Below are 20,012 nucleotides of genomic sequence, written 5' to 3'. Positions count from 1 at the left end.
TTTTTTTGTCAGATACCTCAGAGATGCAAGAGGCCTTTGCCAACAGATGGGCTGCTGAAAAGGCGGCTGAGGAGAAAAAGCGTGCATCCCGAAAAGCTGCAACTGGGAAGAAAACTTTGGCTTAGCCAACTGTTGTTGAAGCTCAAGCACATGCCGTAGCTGAGGCGGCCACCCTAGGAGTTTCGGCTCGGGAAACTGATCAAACAGAAAGAGAGATGATTCCTCCTAACTCATCGGGTGATTCAATGAAAATATTCCAACCCAAAGATGATACTCCTTAGTGATGCTGAGGAAAGAGTTCAAGGCTCTTCCCAGGCAACCCGATATGCTCCTCCCTCCCAACCTATCTTCCTACCGAGCTCCACCACACCAACCCGCAAAGAGTTCGAGGCAACCTCTTCCTGGACGGGGTTTCTTTGGAGCGGGTGAAACTTGTCAAGAGCTTACTGTATCTTACCAAAGATGTTCATCTACGGGCCCTATTCCCAAAAAGAAATTATTCGAGGGGATTTCTCGGACCCTCTCGGTAAGTGTTCTATAAACTTTAATTTTCCTCCCCTCCTCTCCTTTTTCCTTTCTTTTATTTTTATATATATCACTATTTCTTGTAGGGCCTTCAAATGCTAGTTGTTGCCTTCGAAGAAGTATCTTCACTGGCTAAGAAGGAAACCAACCAAGCTCAGGTTGCTACTGAGCTTCACCAAAATATGCAGGTATAGCTAGAGCGAGGCCGAATTTTAAATGAAGAAGTAGTAACCAAGCTGCAGACTGTTTCAAGTGAATTACCATCAGCTGGAGAAGGCCCTGGTGAATCTCCAAAGGGTCCAAGCAGAGGTTGTGGAATCCAAAGCCCGGGCTAACACGGTAAGGAACATGCTATCTACCTCTCAGGTGCAGGTTCAGTTTTTATCGGATGGATTGAATGCTGAGAAGGCTCGAGCGGATAAGGCTAAATCTAGTTTGGCTGCCTAATGCCGCTTGGAGGAGGAGTGGCGGGCTTCTTTTCTCCAATCTCCTGAGTTTAGAACGACAGTTGAGGAAAAATCTTATTCCTTCTTCTGGATAGGCTTTGACAAGTGCGCAAAACAATTCAAAGAAGCGGGGCTTCTTCCGGAGGATAGGGAAGGCTTCCCTAACTTTGACCGCGCCATTGCATCCCTTCCCAAGGAGGCTGATGAAACCGGAGAAGCAGGCAATAATGAGCAGCCAGACCGTGCAATGTAGAATAGGATTGTATTCATATTTCTCTTTTCATGATGTATGTACTTCCAACCTTCGGGCTTTTATTAATGAAACTATTTTTTTCTGTTTTTTGGTTTGTCAATATATCAATTGATAAATACCTCGATAGTTCTGTAAGAATGCAAGAAATTTCCAAGTGTCAATGGATAACCGGCTCTCTATCAACATTTCGCCTTCAAGTATAACATTAAAACCTTGAAAAAATTTCTAAGTCTTGAAAAATAATCGGGATGTCTTGCCCTTTGTGTTTAATAGATTACTGAAGCCTCATGCCTCCCAGATTTAATAAATTACCGGGGATTCGTGCCTCCTGGGTTTAATAAATTACCCGATACCTAATGCTTCCCGAGTTTAGATAAATTACCGGTGCCTCATACCTCCCGGGTTTAGATAAATTACCGGGGCTTAGGGCCTTCCGGGTTTAGATAACATACTTCGTACATTCTTGAGAAAAAATTTCATTTATCTTCAGATAATAAATACGCTTTTAAGCATAATATTTATTCAAATGAAAATCATTCCAGGGTCTTTTCAAGATCAACCATGGACATCTTCTAAATACAATGCTCCTGAACTGAGTCTTTTTATTACTTTGTAAGGCCCTTCCCACCGGGCCTCTAACTTTCCTACCTCTCCAGCTGAGTTAGCTTTCTTAAAACAAGATCTCCCACTTGAAATTCTCGGGATCGAACGTTCTGATTATAAGCTCGCATGACCCGCCTTCGATAAGCTTCCATTTGAATGGTTGCTCTTGCTCTTTTTTCTTCTACCAAGTCTAGTTCTTGGGCCCGAGCTTCATCATTTTCTTCCGGGTAGCTATGAACCCTGGCAAATATTACCGATCTCTATTGGTAGCACTACTTTAGATCCATAAACCAGGTTATAAGGGGTTTATCTTTTAGAGTAGGTGCCCGTCGAGCCAAGTGTTGGCCGAGTGTTCACAATGAAACTCTATGTATAAGCAATCTTTATTTTAATAATATTTGAAATTATTATTTTGGCACATCTTTATCTGTATACCCATGCTAGTTGCATAGATAAAGCCCTTGAATATACAAATAGTAGAAAGAATATGAGATGCTCATATGATGAGTATCATGAAACTCATATTTGGAATACTGTATATTCTAAACGGTTCCTAGTCGATTCAGCCTCCACTAAGAAGGATATAGGCCGCTCGAGTTAGAGACTAGTATCTGCGATGTGAGTACCATGTTTCATTTGTAGGGGACATTGTGATGTCCGAGCATGTAGATAGGTGCTCCTGGTAGAGTGCACTGAACAACCCTCCATTAAAGGACTTTCCAAGTGGTTCTCACTTATCGAGTGGAAACGTCCTAGTTTATGGTTGTACACCATTAGTCCTTATGACCCGGGACAACATTGAGACTCTATGTGCTAGAATTACACTTTGACTTGTTTACCGACTCTCATGGGGTCATCAGGTGGCAAGGTTGGGTGTTCTGTCGAAACACATAGGAGTCGATGCATAGTAGTCGGGGATTCACCGCTTACCTTCGGGTATGGATATCCTATGTGTTATCATGTGTATGTAGGTTGAAATCTCTGGCAAGAGTATGGTGGTAATTATGAAAGGGGTTTCATAGATTACACCATCGATGCAACTACGACATGACACATAGTATCGATTCATTGACAACTCTCGATAAACCAATGGTCGTCGAATCGGTCGGGATATATGAGTTGAAGGGACCTACTGTACGCTAACCATAATTGAATGGTTCTTGCAGGCACTATCATTTGATACCTAGGGAATCATGTAAGCGATGATGCTAGGCATTTAACATGGTTGGTTGGGTACTATCAGACTTGAGTTCTGACATTCTTTTTATCAAGGAGTTGATAAGTAAGAATGGAGCAATTGGGGTATGCTCATATAAGGACATGTTTAGTCCGAATCACATGGAGATGTGAACCCACGGCTAGTTGTATCAATGAACCATTGAGGGCCACACAAGTACTAGCTTTCTAGATCCCGTTGAGAAGTAAAAATAGTTCAATGTGTTGAACGGCTTATAAAGGAGTTTATAAGTGTAAAGAAAAATAGAAGTATGGCTTCTATGAGAGAAATGTAAATTTTAATTTATGGAAGTGTTCCTAAATTAAAATTTGTCCAAGTGAATAATGTATTTAAAAATTGTGATTTTCATAAACATTATTATGGACTAAATTAAATTAATTCAAGTGTTGAATTAATTAAACACTAGTGGACCTAGTAGAGTCCAAATAATTAAATTAATTCAATTGTTGAATTAATTAAATCATATTGAGTCTTGTAGAGCTCAATTTAAATTAATTATTTAACTAGTGGGACTTGGGTAAATTCAAGTAATGTTTAATTAGTCTCAAATATGTTTGAGATAATTAAATTTAGTCCATGGTTTTTAATTTGTTAAAACCATATAATATGCATGCATGGGAGGTGAAAGGTTGGGAGACTACTTTTTGAGTTTTCAAGGCATGGCATGCAACTTTTTGGAACACCTTTTCCCACAACCAAGTCTAGTCTTCCTTCTCTCCTCCCACATACACAATGGCCGAAATTTGAAAGCCTTTTCTCTCCAAGTTTTTCTCTCATTTTCTTCTTCAAGTGTTGAGGAATGAATAATTCTTCTCTTTGAAAAATCTTCATATTTTTCTAGTGCAAAATATGAAGGAATCTACCTAGTTGGTGGTGGGCCTAATTTTGATGAAAGGAGTCCAAGGAGAGCTTGTAGATTACTTCATGCCATTCAAGAGCTTTGTTGTTTAACAACAAAGTTGGAGCCATACATCAATCCTTGTGATTGATAGGTAAAATTCTAAACACACTATGAATGTCATTTTGTGTTTTATTGTATTTGTTGCACAAAATATTGAGGTGGCCGAAAATTTACATGAAAAATTTGATTTTTTAAACTTCCGTTGCGCTTCCGGTCACCGTAACCGATCCCCTTTAAAGTGGTATCCGAGCTATGGTTACGATTTTGTGTAGCAACTACAAGATATTATATTGAGATTGATTTTTAACCGCACGAGGATGAAATTTTGCAACAAAATTCAAGGTTTGATGGAGCATATTTCGGGCAGCATGTTGCTGCCCGTTTCGGGTAGCCCGGGCAGCCCAAGGGGCTGCCCATTTCGGGCAGCTAGGGCAGCCCGAGGGGCTGCCCGAACAGCCCCATCAATTTAATAAAAAAAATATATATATTTTTTTGTTGCCGGAATCCGGCGACGGAGCTCCGGCGACGGTGATGACGGCTAGGGTTTCCAAAAGTGTTTTGGATTATCAAAGTGTCATGGGCCTTGAGTTGTTGGGCCATTGGATGGCTAACATATTTGTGAATTTTAAATGGGCCAAAACGTTTTTGGTGAAAAATGAATTTTTGGGCCCTTAAGTTTAAAATTACAAAAGTTGCAAATATTTTCTCATGAAATAATATTTTAAGTTGGACTTTAAATATTTATAGTAAATGGTGATTTACAAGAAATTCGGTTATAAATAAATTAATTTGAAAGTAGACAAAGGTGTTTGTATACTTTGTTAATTTACTTTATAATCGTGGCGGTTAGTGATTGGATCAAGATATATAATATTGGATCTATTAATTATTGTGATAATTAATTGATGGTGTATGATATGTGATATTATGCATGAAGGATGATCAAAAGCCCAAGCCCAATTTGCTAGGTGTATGCTAGGATATTTTGTGTTGAATGATTGTAATAATTATCAATTTATAAAGTGGGCTTGGTTTATGGCCCGTTCCCACCCCATGAGATGTATCCCTATTTGCCATGGATATTTATTTGTAAATATTAGTATAGTGGATGATCAAGATTGGAAGATGGTTGCCATGATGATTATGAAGATCGAAGACATGTAAATATTGGAAGCTTATGTAATAGTTGCATTTGCATCCCGTGCATTTCCCTAGGATTGGACCTAGGCCCGTGTTTAGCTCACACGGTCCGTTAGTATTGGGGCGATTGATCATCCTTGTTTGTTTACTGTTTATAATATATGCATGATATGTTATAAATAATGAGTATGTGCGTTATTATTATGATAATAACAAAGTTGCATGAATCCGGCAAACATACTATCAAACATGGCGAGCTTTTAAATAAAATTATTGATGAGACCTTTCAAAATTAAAAACCCTCATTTTGAATAAGATTCAAAATTAATATCAAGCCCGAAAAGGAAAATTATAAATTTGTTTATAATTTCCTTATCTTCCATCGACAATGGGTGCATAATGAACGCTACCCGTACTCGGGGCTCGGCTCATATTATTGGGGGAGCTTTGGGTGCCGGAAAGCTGTGACATCCATTGACATGGTGATGTGAACTACGTGGAACTCCCATGATTTCGGCTCATATTATTGGGGGAACTCATGGCGACCGTCCATTAAGGTTCAACATCGATGGGTAAGGCTTGACACGTGAAGATGAACGACGTCATATTATTGGGTCCTAATCAAACGTGAGACAAAAGTTTACGTAGAGGGTTGCATTGTGATGCAATTGGAAACTACCTTTTAGGAATTGTGATTGGCTGATATTATTAGGGATCATAATTCGCTAATTGGACCTTACGTACCTACTGAGGAAAGGAGTTTCCCGTTTTCACTAGAGGGTAGTAAAAGATGTCAAAACAGTGGGAGCAAATATTTATGAAGTAAAAGTCCAAACTTCATATCTTACTAAATATTTTAAAATAGTCATCAACATTTATCTGTTTTTACTTTTCAGTACAAATTGACAATGTCTTCGATTCGCAATCTGATATCCGTAATACTCGACAAACACATATTAACTGGACCTAATTACCTCACTTGGCTAAGAAACCTGAAAATCGTCTTGAATTCGGAAAGGGTAGCATATACACTGACTGAGTCGCCCCCTGTTGAGGCTCCGACTGACTGCAATCCTGAGGAATTGCAGGCTTACAAGGAATGGTGTGACCATGACTTGATAGCCAGGTGTTATATGCTGACTTCTATGAATGATGAGCTGCAGAGGCGTTTTGAGGATGCAAAGAATGCTGCTGACATTCATAAGCACCTCAAAGAGCTCTTTGGTGAGCAGACTCGGCCTCTTAAGCATGTTACCTTCAAGGAGCTGATCACTATGCGCATGCGAGATGGGGCCTCGGTCCGTGAGCATGGCCTGAAGTTGATTGGGCTCGTGGATAAGCTCGTTGGCATGGATATGATCTTGCCTTCGGAGTTGACCACCGACGTGTTGCTTTTATCACTGCCTAGATCATTTGATCCTTTTGTGGTGAACTTCAACATGAACAAGATGGAGCCGACCCTTGAGGAGTTGGTGAATATGCTTGTTACGTTTGAATCAACCATCAAGAAAGAGAAGTTGGTTCTTTATGTGGGTTCTTTATCTGGTACGAAGATTGATCCACATGGGAATGGAAAGAAGCGTTCTTTCCAACGTCCCAAGAAGAACGTGCCCTTGATGAGGCAATCTCCGAATCCCATTGAGGCAGCCAGACTAGTTAAGGCTGACAAGACTGATGATGTATGTCATCACTGCAAGAAGCCTGGACATTGGAGGCGAAATTGCAAGGAATATCTGGCCAAGAAGAGTTCTGGAAATGGTATGTTCTAAATTGAAGTAAACATTTCAATTAACTCTACTTCTTGGGTATTGGATACCGGATGTTGATCACATCTCTGTAATGTGTTGCAGGTGATGGGAAGAAGTAGGAGACTAAGGGAAGGTGATACCTTCTTGAGGATAGGCAATGGAGCAAGAGTTGCTGCCAAGACCTTAAGAAATGTTTACTTATTGTTGAACAATTATTTTGAGTTAATTTTTAAGAGATGTTTTGTTTGTACCATTTTTGTGAAAAACATTGTTTCCATTTCTATGCTGATAAAAATGGATATTCTTGTTTATTTTGCAAAGGTGTTTGCAACATTTACATGAATGAATGTTTGATTGGTACTGGTGAACTTGAAAACGATCTCTATAACTTAAATTCCATTAAATGTCCATTCAAAGGCATACACCATATGAGATATGGATGGGTAAGCCTCCTAAGTATTCTTATCTTAGAATATGGGGGTGCCCTGCTTATGAAGCAGGTAGTGGGAGATAAATTGGATAGTCGGTCCATTTTATGTTACTTTGTGGAATATCCAAAGAATTAAGTTGGATATTATTTCTATCATCCCCAAGAAACAAAAGTGTTTGTTTCTAGGAATGCAACCTTTTTGGAAAAGGAATTTCTATTGGATAGAAAATGGGAGATGATAGAACTCGAAGAGGTTCGAGAGACACCCACAATTATATAACCCACACCCGAAGAGCCAAGAGAGGAGATACAAGCTCCTAAAAGATCCGAGAAAGTCTCGAGACCACCTATGAGGTATGGTCAGCTTCTTGAAGAGGGCCATGATGAGCCTAACCATGGATGTGATCCAAGGGCTTTCAAGGAAGCGTTATCTGATGCCGATTCATCCAAATGGCTTGAAGCTATGGAATCTGAGATGAATTCCATGCATTCGAACCAAGTGTGGGATCTTATAGACCCACCTGAGGGAACGGTTCCCATAGGGACTTGGGGCGGATGGGAAGGTATTGACCTTCAAGGCACGATTGGTGGCAAAAGAATATACTCAAATACAAGGAGTTGACTTTGAGGAAACCTTTTGACCAGTTGCAATGTTCAAGTCTATAAGGATATTTCCAGCCATAGCTGCATGGTATGACTATGAGATATGGCAGATGGATGTTAAGACAGCCTTTCTTAATGTTGATATTAAGGAAGTGATTTACATGTCTCAACCTGAAAGGTTTACATCTATCGGAAGTGAGCATATGGTATGCAAACTTCAGAGATCTATTTATGGTCTAAAGCAGGCATCTAGGAGTTGGAACCTCAGATTCGATAGTACAATCAAAGAGTTTGGTTTTGCTAAGAATCCTGAGGAACCCTGTGTGTATAAGAAGGTCAGTGGGATTGTTGTGACATTCCTGGTGTTTATGTTGATGACATTCTAATCATTGAGAATGATGTAGGAATGTTGCAATCAACTAAGATATGGTTAGCGAGTAAGTTCTCGATGCAGGACTTGGGTGAAGCATCTTTTGTATTGGGATACAGATCTATAGAGATAGATCGAAAAGATTGCTTGGTCTCACCCAGTCCACATACATTGATACCATCGTGAAGCGATTCTCGATGGATAAGTCCAAGAGAGGACATCTACCAATGTGTCATGGCGTGTCCCTATCCAAGTCTGTCTTTCAAGACAGATGCAGAGATAGCGGCGATGACAAAGCATTCCTTATGCATCTATGATTGGTAGCATCATGTATGGGATGATATCTACACGTCCTGACGTGGCTTTCGCACTAAGTATAGTGAGTAGATATCAATCGAACCCTAGTCTTCCACACCTGAAAGTTGTGAAAGACATCCTCAAGTATTTGAGAAGGACCAATAAATTGTTCTTGGTCTATGGGGTGGAGAACTGAAATTGGAAGGCTATACCGACTCTAGCTTCCAAAGCGATATCGATGAATCGAAGTCAACCTCTAGGTTTGTATTCATGCTCAATGGTGCTGCTGTCTCTTGGAAGAGTTCCAAGCAAGACAATACTGCGGATTCCAGCACAGAGGCCGAATACATTGCTGCATCAGATGCAGCAAGGGAGGCTGTTTGGATAAGGAATTTCGTCTAAGAGTTGGACGTCATTCCTAATGGAGTTGCTCCTATCCCGGTGTTGTGTGACAACAGGGGAGCTTTAGCTCAAGCAAGGGAGCCAAGGTCTCATCAGAAGTCCAAACATGTATTGAGAAAGTACCACATCCTCGGACAGATTGTGGAAAGTAGAGAAGTGTCTTTTGACATAGTCGGCTCCGCAGATAATGTTGTTGATCCACTAGCTAAGCCTTTACCTGGGCCATTATTCGACATGCATCGCGAATCAATGGGTTTGAAGCATACGGGTAATTGGCTCTAGTGCAAGTGGGAGATTGTTAGAGTATGTGCCCGTCGAGCCAAGTGTTGGCCGAGTGTTCACAATGAAACTCTATGTATAAGCAATCTTTATTTTAATAATATTTGAAATTATTATTTGGGCACATCTTTATCTGTATACCCATGCTAGTTGCATAGATAAAGCCCTTGAATATACAAATAGTAGAAAGAATATGAGATGCTCATATGATGAGTATCATGAAACTCATATTTGGAATACTGTATATTCTAAACGGTTCCTAGTCGATTCAGCCGCCACTAAGAAGGATATAGGCCGCTCGAGTTAGAGACTAGTATCTGAGATGTGAGTACCATGTTTCATTGGTAGGGGACATTGTGATGTCCGAGCATGCAGATAGGTGCTCCTGGTAGAGTGCACTGAACAACCCTCCATTAAAGGACTTTCCAAGTGGTTCTCACTTATCGAGTGGAAACGTCCTAGTTTATGGTTGTACACCATTAGTCCTTATGACCCGGGACAACATTGAGACTCTATGTGCTAGAATTACACTTTGACTTGTTTACCGACTCTCATGGGATCATCAGGTGGCAAGGTTGGGTGTTCTGTCGAAACACTTAGGAGTCGATGCATTGTAGTCGGGGATTCACCGCTTACCTTCGGGTATGGATATCCTATGTGTTATCATGTGTATGTAGGTTGAAATCTCTGGCAAGAGTATGGTGGTAATTATGAAAGGGGTTTCATAGATTACACCATCGATGCAACTACGACATGACACATAGTATCGATTCATTGACAACTCTCGATAAACCAATGGTTGTCGAATCGGTTGGGATATATGAGTTGAAGGGACCGTACTGTACGCTAACCATAATTGAATGGTTCTTGCAGACTCTATCATTTGATACCTAGGGAATCATGTAAGCGATGCAGCTAGGCGTTTAACATGGTTGGTTGGGTACTATCAGACTTGAGTTCTGACATTCTTTTTATCAAGGAGTTGATAAGTAAGAATGGAGCAATTGGGGTATGCTCATATAAGGACATGTTTAGTCCGAATCACATGGAGATGTGAACCCACGGCTAGTTGTATCAATGAACCATTGAGGGCCACACAAGTACTAGCTTTCTAGATCCCGTTGAGAAGTAAAAATAGTTCAATGTGTTGAACGGCTTATAAAGGAGTTTATAAGTGTAAAGAAAAATAGAAGTATGACTTCTATGAGAGAAATGTAAATTTTAATTTATGGAAGTGTTCCTAAATTAAAATTTGGCCAAGTGAATAATGTATTTGAAAATTGTGATTTTCATAAACATTATTATGGACTAAATTAAATTAATTCAAGTGTTGAATTAATTAAACACTAGTGGACCTAGTAGAGTCCAAATAATTAAATTAATTCAATTGTTGAATTAATTAAATCATATTGAGTCTTGTAGAGCTCAATTTAAATTAATTATTTAACTAGTGGGACTTGGGTAAATTCAAGTAATGTTTAATTAGTCTCAAATATGTTTGAGATAATTAAATTTAGTCCATGGTTTTTAATTTGTTAAAACCATATAATATGCATGCATGGGAGGTGAAAGGTTGGGAGACTACTTTTTGAGTTTTCAAGGCATGGCATGCAACTTTTTGGAACACCTTTTCCCACAACCAAGTCTAGTCTTCCTTCTCTCCTCCCACATACACAATGGCCGAAATTTGAAAGCCTTTTCTCTCCAAGTTTTTCTCTCATTTTCTTCTTCAAGTGTTGAGGAATGAATAATTCTTCTCTTTGAAAAATCTTCATATTTTTCTAGTGCAAAATATGAAGGGATCTACCTAGTTGGTGGTGGGCCTAATTTTGATGAAAGGAGTCCAAGGAGAGCTTGTAGATTACTTCATGCCATTCAAGAGCTTTGTTGTTTAACAACAAAGTTGGAGCCATACATCAATCCTTGTGATTGATAGGTAAAATTCTAAACACACTATGAATGTCATTTTGTGTTTTATTGTATTTGTTGCACAAAATATTGAGGTGGCCGAAAATTTACATGAAAAATTTGATTTTTTAAACTTCCGTTGCGCTTCCGGTCACCGTAGCCGATCCCCTTTATTATCTAGTAGCAGTCCGAGGGGTAGTTCGATAAACCCAGCGAACAGTAAGTACTTCTTCCACCCAATCTTTCCCTATGCCTTGCAATCTATCCTTCAGAGCTTGCACAATTACCCTGTTAGTGACCTCTGTCTGTCCATTGGATTGTGGGTAGGCTACCGAGGTGAAAGAATGAGTAATTTTCGTTTTGTTTGCAACAAGCAATGATTTTTCGCCCTGGGAATTGTGGGTCATCGTCTGATATCAACTTCATAGGTAGCCCAAATCTACAAATTATGTTTTTCCATAAAAAATTCACTACCTCTTCTTCAGTAATTCTAGCTAGAGGTCCAGATTCCACCCATTTAGAAAAGTATTCCACGGCTATCATCACGAATTTCTTATGAGATCGGGCAGCTGGGAAAGACCCCACAATATCCAGACCCCATTGATCAAAAGGGCATGATGCTCGAACTAGTTGAAAAGGCGAAGCTGGGATATGACATAAATGACCATGATGTTGACACCCTTCACAAGACTGTACTACTTCTTGGGCATCTGTACTTATAGTAGGCCACCAGAATCCGGCTAATAGTGCTTTCTGGGCAAGTGATGTAGCTCCAAGATGATCCCCGCAGCATCTTTCATGAATCTCTTTCAATACATAATGTTTCTTCCTCGGCCAGACATTTGAGCAAAGGCCCATGGAATGATCGCTGGTATAACTCTCCATTCGGGACATTGAATCAAGAACACTGCTTCTTAATTTTTTGGGCTTGCTGAACATCTTTCGGCGATCGTCTTTTGATATGAACTTGAGCAATGGTTTCCTCCATGAATTTTCCTGGGAAATTATCAGGCTGGTATATATGGACAACACCAGCTTGGTATGATGAATGACCTCCTTGTCCCCTTCTCCTGTCATGGATGATTCCATTTCGGCCAGTGCATTAGCTTCAAAATTTTCTTCTCTCGAGATTTGTTCTGCATTCCAATCAGTGAAATTTTTTGACAATTCTTGAATATTTTTCAAATATTCCTTCAGTTTTCCTTATCAAAATTTATAAGAGCTTTTGAGATGCTGAATGACCAGTTGAGAATATGAGTACATGATGATTCGGGTGCCTCCAGCTTCCCTGGTGGAATTCTTCCCGATCACCACTAATTCATACTCGGCCTCATTATTTGAAGCCGAAAATCCAATCTTACGGCCAATTTCACTTTCTCTCCTATGGGGGAAACTATGACGACTCCTACCCCGAGTTCTTCCTTGCTGGCAGCACCGTCAACAAACACACTCCAGACTTCTTCTTGCCCGGATTGTATCATTTCAATTATGAAGTCTAACAAGGCTTGAGCTTTTATGGTTGTTCTTGGATTGTAAGTGATATCATATTTCCCGAGCTCTATCGTCCATTTTATCAACCTCCCCGAGATGTTTGGGTTGGTCATGATTTTTCCCAGCGAGTTTTTGGTGAGGACATCAATAGAATGAGATAGGAAGTAGGGTCTCAGCTTTCTCGCGGTTATGACCAATGATAGGGCTATTTTTTCTAGTTCTGTATATCTCAACTCGAGGCCTCTGAGAGCATGACTTACATAATATACTAGCTTTTGTTCAGTGCCCTTTTCTTGGATGAGGACCGAGCTAACGGCGTAGTCGATGGTAGACAGATGCACCAACAACTTTTCTCCCGGTCCGAGCTTAACCAAGATAGGTGGCCCGGCTAGATGGCTTTTTAGATCTCGAAAGGTTTGTTTACTTGATCATTTCCCATCCAAACCTCTGTGCTTTCCGAAGTATCTGAAAGAAAGGATAGCTTCGATGTGCTGATCTTGATATGAAACGGGACATAGACGCAATCTTACCTGTCAGCTTTTGCACATCCTTGATGGTTCTAGGGGAAACTATCTGTAAGATAGCCCTTACCTTCTCTGGATTAACTTCGATTCCTCTCTCAGTTACTATAAAGCCAGGTACTTCCTAACCCAAAAGTGCACTTTAATAGATTTAGCTGGACCCCATACTTTCTAAAGGTAGAGAAAGTTTCTTCCAGATTCTGATATGAAGTCTGACTTTTATTTGGACTTTATCATAATGTCATCCACATAGACCTCAACATTCCTCCCAGCTTGCTTCTCAAAAACCTTATCCATTAATCATTAGTAAGTGGCCACGGCATTCTTCAGACCAAAATACATTATTGTATAACGAAATTTCCACCTGAAGTTATGAAACTGAACTTGTCTTGATCTTCTTGGGCCAGGGGTATCTGATGGAACCCCTGGTAAGCATCCATGAAACACAGCAGCTCATACCCGGACGTGGAATCAACTAGTTGGTCAATCCGAGGTAAAAGATAGCAGTCTTTGGGGCAAGTTTTGTTAAAGTCCCAGAAATATACACACATCCTCCACTTTCCTGTAGCTTTCTGGACTAGAACCACGTTTGATAACTAAGTTAGGAATTGGATTTCCCTGACTTGTCCAGCTTTCAGCAACTCTCCTACTTGTTCTGCTATCACCATATCCTTCTCTGTTGCAAAGTGTTTCTTCTTCTGTTTTATTGGCCGGGAGTTTGAACATGTATTTAACTTGTGCTCTACTACCCAAGAGGAGTTCCTGATTAACTCTTCGGGCAACCAGGCGAATATATCCACATTTTTCTGCAAACAAAATATTAATTGAGATTGGGCGGATGGATGGTTCTAGATCCCTGGAAATTTTGGTACATTTTTCGGGGATCACCGGGGATTAAGGTAATTTATTCTTGCTCTTCTTCGACCACTGCCTGTACTTATTCTATGGAATGTACTTCTCCTATACCTTGTTGGAATTAAAGGTTTCGGATTTTGACAAATAAAGTATCGAAGTTTGCAGAACTGATCAGTTAAATTGAAACCATACCACTGAAGTTATTCGAACTGAAGCTATCTAAATTGAAGTCATCCAAACTGAAGATTAATGAGTTAAATAATCGGATGCAATCAAACTGAATCAGTAAATTCAACTGAACTATCAGTTAGGACTGAACAGGAATTGAACTATCAGTTAGAACTGAACAGGACACATTAAGTCAGTTCAACCGATCAGTCGAATAGTCAGTTTGACACGTCAACAGTTAAACCAGCTTTAAACCGACAAATCATACTAAACAGACTACAACTAACAGAAGGAGAGCCACATTGCAGACTGCAACATCGTACTATTGTTAGAAGAATGTTGACACACTCAGAAAGGACAAATCAATTGATGTATTAATTAATGCATTCAGTGTTATCATTGGAAGCAAAGGCTATAAATAGCCGAGGAGTTCAGTGAGAAGCTGATTGATTTTTGAATTGAGAATTCTTCAAAAAGAGAACAAGTGAAAGATCAGTTGTACAAGATCAGTTACGTTATTTACAAAAAGCTCACACTTCATAGATATACTCATAGCATTCAGGCTATCATTTGAGCAAAATCACTAGCACTTTACATTGAAATATTCGATCTTTTGAGATAAGTTGTGCTATGAATGATACTCAGTTTGTGTGCTAATAAGTTGTAAGAAACTAAGAGTTTTAGTTTGACAGTGTTTAAGTCCAAACTGAAGTGGATTATTACAGTTTCTGTAATCAATCAAATTATTTTAGTGAAAACCTATCCTTGTGATTGAAGGGGTGACGTAGGAGCGTTTTAAGTCTCCGAACATCCATAAAAATATTTGCGTCCAGCAGTTCATTTATTCTTTGAGTATTCAATCTACCAGTTAGTTTATTGTCGCACTTCAAACTAGTTAACTGACTGATATCGACAGCAAGATTATTGAATTCAGTTTATCACTAAACCGATTCATATTTTGAAAATAGCCAAAAATCTTTAAGTGTTTATTCAACCCCCTTTCTAAATACTTTGACCCATCAAACCGATCCTAAAAATGGTATCAGAGCACCAACCAAAGACACTTTCACAAGAATATATCCAAGGAGGAACCAAATGCTTGCTACAACAGTGGCAAGACTGGATATTTTATTGTTGACTATCCTAAGCTAAAGAAGGATAGTAGACGTTCAGCATAAAAAATGGAAGAAATCATTTGAGCAGATGAAGAGAGCTAAGGATGATAAGAGATCATTCAAAAAGAAGCATTAAGCTCTATTAGCCGAAGAAAGCAAGTCCAAGTGGGCAGAAACTGATAGTGATGAATTAAAATCTGAGAGCTTGAGCAGCTCCAGCGATGAAGAAGAATTAAAATGCCTGATGACTAATGATACAGAACTGGAATCAAGCAGCGAGCAGGTATTTGATTTCGGTTCAATTGATTTTACACGGGAAGAACTCATTTCCACACTACACGACTTAATGGGTATCACAAACTTGTTCTCTCGTTTGATAAGACCAAAGCAAGAAAACTGATCTCCAAGACAATAAAACTGAAACTGATAAATGAATTGAACTGTTGAGTCTAAAAAATGAGATTGCTGAGGTATAAGCTGACATGAGTGAAAACCAATCTGTGATTTAACAGGTGAAACTTGAGAATTCAAGACAAAATGATCTGATTCAAGCTTGGAATAAGTCATTAGTCACATTGACTGAAATGCAAGATTTACAAAAATCAGTTACTGACAAAACTGGTTTAGGCTTTAATAGCCAAGATGAATATTCAACCAGTGAAACCAAGCCAGAACTAAACATGTGCAAAGGGAAGTATATTCACTTTGTAAAATCAGTTATGGTACATGAACAATCAGAGCCAAGTAAACCAGTTGAACAAACGATTGACAATAAGAACAAGGCTAAGAGGTATGGAACCAGATATAGTTATTCGAGTTCAAATGATTCACAAAGCTGTTCACCTAAACGATTCAGCTATGAAAATCAGAACTCTAGGAATGTTTATTACAATCATATATTGTTCAGAAAGATATCAGACGAACAACCAGGTTAACAAGGTTAAAACGCATATTGTTTCATCTACACACAACACATCAAGCACACACAGATCGAGAAAAACTATCTCGAACACAACAACTAGAAAGTCAGTTGGACTGGTCCAAGTCTGGGTTCCTAAAGGAATAATCAGTTTGGGACTTAAATAGATGTGATACCAAAATTATTCATTATGTGTTACTGCAGATGATAGGTACATTAACTAAAGACTCAATCTGGTACCTGGACAGCGGATTCTCTAGACACATGATAAGGGATGCTGATTTGGTATCCCAACTGGTCAAATACTCTGTTCCAAAAATAAGTTTTGGAGATGAATCGAAAGGTAGAACCATGGGTAATAGTAATCTTATCCATGGTAACATTATTATTAATGATGTTCTACTCATTGATAATTTAAAATATAATCTGATTAGCTAATGTCAGTTGTGTGATAATAATGTCTCAGTTTAGTTCAACAAGCACACCTGCACAGTTAAGAACACAACTGATAATATCATCATGATAGGAAATTGGTGTGGTAACACCTATAAAGTAAGTTGGACTGATCAACCTAATGAACCAATCTATCCAAGAACTGGTTATGACATAAAAGATTGAATCACATGAATTTCAAATCCAACGCTCATCTAAGTGGTCATGATCTTGTAACTGGCGATTTAATTTTCAAAAGATAAAATATGTTCAGCATGTCAGTTAGGTAAATAAGTAAGACCTTCTTTTAAAAACAAGGGGAGTAGTTGTAAGGTCCAAAATTAAGAAGACGTAATCCAACTGCATGCGCATCTAGGAAATATGGAAAATGAGTAAATAATTGATTTTAATTGCTAATTGATTATGTGACATACATGCTTATATGTTAAATATGATTTTATTGTCATCATGCATAAAATTATATTTTTAAGGAATATTCAAGTTGTGATCGAGGAACGGAGACCGATGGTTGAAAAACGGAAAATGTTTTTATTAAATAATTGTTTTTAATTATTTAAAATATAGTTCATGGTTTTTCATATTTTTGAAAATAAGGGGTTTTGAGGTGATTTTATACGTCGGGACGTAAATTTTATCGGTGTAGGTTTTCCATTAAAAATGCGAGCTTTTTGGCAACCCGGCTAATAAATTCATAAATTTATTTAAACAAAAACTTTGAAAATATTGTATTAAATTCTAATTAAGACTAATGGGCTTAATTTAGATGTTTAATAGGCTTAAAAGCCTTGTTAGTATCTGTAGGACCGAGTGCTTACCGCTTTACCAAAAGCTATAGCTAATGGTAATGGTGCAACTCAAATCTTTTAAACCGCACAGCAGCACAAGCACCATGGTTCGATCTCTCTATCAAGCAAGGACAATTATTGCACCCAACAATCTCCCTCCCAATAATTGCACTCCTTACAATCAATGGGAATCGAACCCATTACCTTGGCTCTGATACCAATTGTAGGACCGAGTGCTTACCGCTTTACCAAAAGCTATAGCTAATGGTAATGGTGCAACTCAAATATTTTAAACCGCACAGCAGCACAAGCACCATGGTTTGATCGATCTACCAAGCAAGGACAATTATTGCACCCAACAGTATCTAATTAGCTATTTAATATACTAGTCACCTAAAACCATACCCTCTTTTACACGCCTCCCACCTTTTAAAATTCATAAAACTCTCCCCAAAACTCACAGCATACACGGCACACTCTCACCTCATAGTTGAAGGTATTTTCGAAGGATTCAAGGAGAAACAAGCCAATGTTTCGCTCTGTTCTTCGTCGTCGACGGTTTTCGTGCGTATAAAACGCAAAGGCACGCCATATATATTCTTTTCTCGTCTATCACATCGTATTATCGTTTTAAATATCGTGTGTATGAAAAGCATAAAGTTTCTATGATTATTTTCCGAATATTGCATAGACACAAGGGGAAACTTGAGTTTTTGATGCAAATTCATGATTTTATGATGTAAAGGGGATGCCATGATCATAGGTCTTGCACATGTGATGTTTATACATGAGTTTGTGTCCTAACACACACACCCTAATCACCAAAGTCGAAGGAAAACAAGCAAAGCAAGCTGGAAGCAATTTCATCTGTCATAGGGTCATAGGGATCGGTTTCCTTGTAGTGAGGGTTTTGGGCTGGGTTCGGTTTGACCATGGCCTGGCTAGGGACTTGATTGAATCAAGGGCTAGGGACTTGGTTGAGTCAAGGGAAGAGTCCCAGCCATGCTAGGACTCGAGCTAGTGGGCTGGGAGGAGTCCTTGACAACAAGGATTCCTACCTGCGTGTGTCTTCAATCCTGCGCAGATGTGTGCAGGCTTGCAAGGGTAGAAGGGCTCGGCCAAGGGGGCTTATTCTGGGCTGGGGTGCGTCCTTAGGGTCCTAGGTGACTGCAAAATATGTTGGTGCAGGGGCTAGGTCGGTTGGCTAAGTCCTAGAGAAGCAAGGAGAGTCCTACACCAAGGTGGAGTTCTCGGCCATGCAGGGGTTAGGTCTAGGGCTTTGGTTTTTGAATTCGTGAGGTTTCTAAGTGATCTAAGGGTTCAGTATGGTACTCTAGGATGTTTGTCAGGTTTTGGATCAACTTGGTTCGGGGGTGACTCGAGAAAATGAAAAGATGGCTCGGAGTCGAAGTTTATGTGTCATAATAGGGTTCCTAAAATAACATTGATTGAAAATCAGCTCATGGGGGTCGAGTCGTGGTTCATAAGGGATAAAATATTATAAAAAGACTAAATTTTGAATTTGAGAATTTTATATTAAATTTTGGGATTTTTCGGGATTAAAACACCGTCAAAACAATAAATAAAGATAAATGAAAAAGTCTAATCTTTAAGCTAAATAAAATTATGGGAAAATAAATTTAGGCTTAAATAATTATTTGGGACATGTAAGAGTCAAGGAATTCAAAAAAATTCAAAATCCATGAATTTTACGTCTAGGGGTAAAACGGTCTTTTTACACCTAAAATTAGTAAACGTCGTGGCGGTGGTCTAAATGTTGTTTTTATGTTGTTATGATTATATTTAATGGTTTAAGGAATTTATCATGTTGAATAATGAGTTTTAAATGTCTATTTGATTTTTAAGATGAAAGGAAGACATTTATATGACATGTTGCATGCTTCGTTTCAAAAACAAAAATGTTATGTTATGCATGATTTTTTTAAAGTGATGCAAATGTAAATCGTTGAAGGAAGTGAAGTAATTGTAACTAATTCGATAATGTTGGAGATATCGTGAGGGCGACGGTCCCAGTGGGAGCTCGACAATCGTATTTCCATTATTACGAATATGAGGATATTAGGTTATGAGGTAATGGTAAGAATGAGAATATCGTGAGGGGAAAAGGCCCCAGAGGGAACCAATTTATGTGAAAAGGCCCAGAGAGAACCCCGACGATCGTATTTATATTCGAAAGAGGATATGCCAAGGCTCAGTTGGCCGGTGAGAGTGTCGCTGATGTTCCCGCCGCCCAGTACTATGGTTACATGTAGATGGATCCATCGACTTTTGAGGTTTAAGGAAAGTCACAATGAACGAACTGAATTCAACAAAGGAAAAGGAAAATGTTTATGATCATGTTAAAAATTTTATGTCATGTTGAGGAAAAAGGAAAGTTTAAAGTTTATGTTTGCATGTCATGAAAATGTTATTTTTACGTAAAAGTATTTTCACTGTTGCATGCGATTTTATACGTATTATTTGTTATAAAGATTATGGTGTGTTGAGTCTTTAGACTCACTAGGTTTGATGGATGCAGGTGAGTTTGAGGGAGGACTTGATG

The sequence above is a fragment of the Primulina eburnea genome, chromosome 1 (assembly GCF_022965805.1).
Source record: "Primulina eburnea isolate SZY01 chromosome 1, ASM2296580v1, whole genome shotgun sequence".
Taxonomy (NCBI): domain Eukaryota; kingdom Viridiplantae; phylum Streptophyta; class Magnoliopsida; order Lamiales; family Gesneriaceae; genus Primulina; species Primulina eburnea.
The sequence above is the reverse complement of the archived record's forward strand: the minus strand, read 5'-3'. Positions refer to the sequence as shown.